The following is a 2,500-nucleotide window of genomic DNA, read 5'->3' on the forward strand; positions in this document are numbered from 1 at the left end:
CTCTTTGAAGAAATCTGTGGCAGACGCAAGAGGTAAGCAAACATAGTATCTGTTCTCTGGTTTCCTGGCACAAACGGTGAGAGATCCGCAACGTTATGAGGAGAGAGTCTAATTGGTCTGTGTCGCGGGTCCGGTATAAATTGTTGTGGGTCCGTTATAAGTTGTCGCGGGTCCAGAAGATAGAAACAATTAATAATTGAACTTTTATCACTGGGCTCCCAGTCGGAAAATGAGTAATATTTCTCTGTTTTTTAATTTTATTTTATTTATTCTTTTCCGTGTCATGAAAAGTCTTTCCTGTCCCTCCCCTGCTAAGTAGTGTCTTTGCATGTAGAGTCTTCTTCGCGTATGTTTGGTAAGTTTGAGGGGGTACTAGCGGGGGTTCTAGCGGGGGTGGACACCGTAGAATTTTAAACTTAACCTGCAATGGCATCGAACGTCATTTTTATCCGAATGGCGTTTTAGTGGATCCTACAAAAAAAAATATATGCCCTTATGGAGCTATATAATGGAAAGTCAATCGGAAATTGAAGACAGGCGGTGAAAAATAAATATCTAGAATCTTCAAAGCGATGAGTAATGGACATCGACGACAATCTTTCGTTACTTATGGGTTTAACAATGACAACTTAAGTGGGGCTGTGATCCCTGTTGTCTGGCTATTTATATTTGTTTGTACTCAATTTTGCACAGTCTTCCGGTAACAATTGGAAATTTTACTAATTCTTGTTTGTCAAAAATTATGTACAAGAAAGCTTACTGCCCATTTTTTTGCTTCATTATTCAAGGAAAGGGTTTTTCAGTAAAGGGTTTGATACTGAGCACTGCTGGGAAATGTATTTAGTTGTGTTTTTGACACGGAGTGTGTTGGCAGCTTGTTTTGTACTAAACTCTGCACAGTTTTTTTTGGAAATGTGACAGTGAAGAAATATTTGAAAAAAAGCTTGTCTCTTTTGTGCTTTAGTATTCACGGTCAAGGTTCTTCCGAAAAGAGTTTGAACTGTGGGGTGGAGATTTTGACATTTTCATCAAAAAAATTCAAATGTCCTTCGTACGATCAAAATCGCTACCCTGTGAGATATCACGTACGATCAGAATCTCTACCCTTAGGACAGACCTCACGATCAAACTCCTGTGGTTAGCCGAACCCCCTCCCTCGGGCTTAACGTGCCACAGGCAATCCAGTGTACGCTCATAAAGCGTCTAGTTTTACAAAAAAAGTACACCACTTCAACGTTCTCAGCACTAATAACAATATAATGGGTGGCACAGGAAAGGGGAAACGGGCCCATCTCTTCAAGAAAAACAAAACGAAGCCATAAGAGATGAGATCCATCGGGCTAAACTGCTTGGAAAGGACCTGATCACAGAGGTTCTTTGTGATGAAGACCATACCTCAGCCCCTCAAGACCAAGATGCGCCACGAATCCCAGACCCCTAAAATCCCCACAATGCTAGTAAGAGTCAAACAACAAAGGGTGCCAGACCACTAGAAGGTGGATACCGACTAATTAAGCAATTTGTAGCAAAACCTTTATCGATAGACTACAAAAGACAAAACGAGAGAAGGAAAACCTAAAAAAAAAAATCGACGGACTCCTCCTCAGCCATCCAAAAATCCTACATCACATACGTAATGAATCCAAGAAAAATTTCTAATCATAAGTCATTACTGTGACTGTGCAGATTTCGTGAACAATTCTGGAAAGAATTATGTAAACATATAATATGGACATTACTTAACATATGTCGACTGCCAGAGAACAGTAATCTGTTGAAGCAGCTTTCTTTTTTTTTTTTTTAACTAATAACGAGGCCTTGTCTGCTGTTGGAACTTCCTACTCTGTTATTCCGCAAAACCTGATGTACAAAGAGGGCACTAACAAAACTAAAAATGAAATTATACAGGAAATTCTTTCAAATGACCCTCGCAGAAAAAAAAAATCATTACTTAACATATGTCGACTTCCAGAGAACAGTAATCTGTTGTAGCAGCTTTTTTTTGTCCTTTTAACAGGGACTTGTCTGTTGTTGGAAGTTCCTACTCTGTTATTCCGCAAAACCTGTTGTACAAAGAGGGCACCAACAAAACTAGAAATGAAATTATACAGGAAATTCTTTCAAATGATCGTTGCAGAAAGAAAAAAAAAGACAAAAAAGAAAAGAGGGCCAGCACCAAGATCCAGGACTTGTAGAATTGTTCAAAATGAAGACGAATTGACCGTCACCGTTAAAGCGCTTTATAGTTCCTTAGGAACAGAATTTCGCCACAGAAACAACCTTTTATTTTTGTCCGAAACAGCAATGCATAATACACATGCCCCATATTGGACTTATTAAAAGAAAATAAAACTACCGGATAGAATCAGAATCGACAGTTCATTTACCGGCCTCACAATAGAAGCTTTAAAAGGTAATGGTCTGCCTTTGTGATACTGCTAACTGGTAAAAATTCGGGGTTGGATGAGTCTGAACTTCGCGGGTTTGTTGTCTTTTTTGT

The 2,500-nt window shown here is 39.1% G+C and overlaps 1 pseudogene; it reads right to left on the reverse strand.

Moving 5' to 3' along the window:
* Window positions 1-443, reverse strand: part of LOC137988862 (tyrosine kinase receptor Cad96Ca-like) — a 27,191-nt pseudogene extending 26,748 nt beyond the window's left edge.
* Window positions 444-2,500: the final 2,057 nt, after the last annotated feature.

The sequence above is a fragment of the Montipora foliosa genome, unplaced genomic scaffold (assembly GCF_036669935.1).
Source record: "Montipora foliosa isolate CH-2021 unplaced genomic scaffold, ASM3666993v2 scaffold_432, whole genome shotgun sequence".
NCBI lineage: Eukaryota > Metazoa > Cnidaria > Anthozoa > Scleractinia > Acroporidae > Montipora > Montipora foliosa.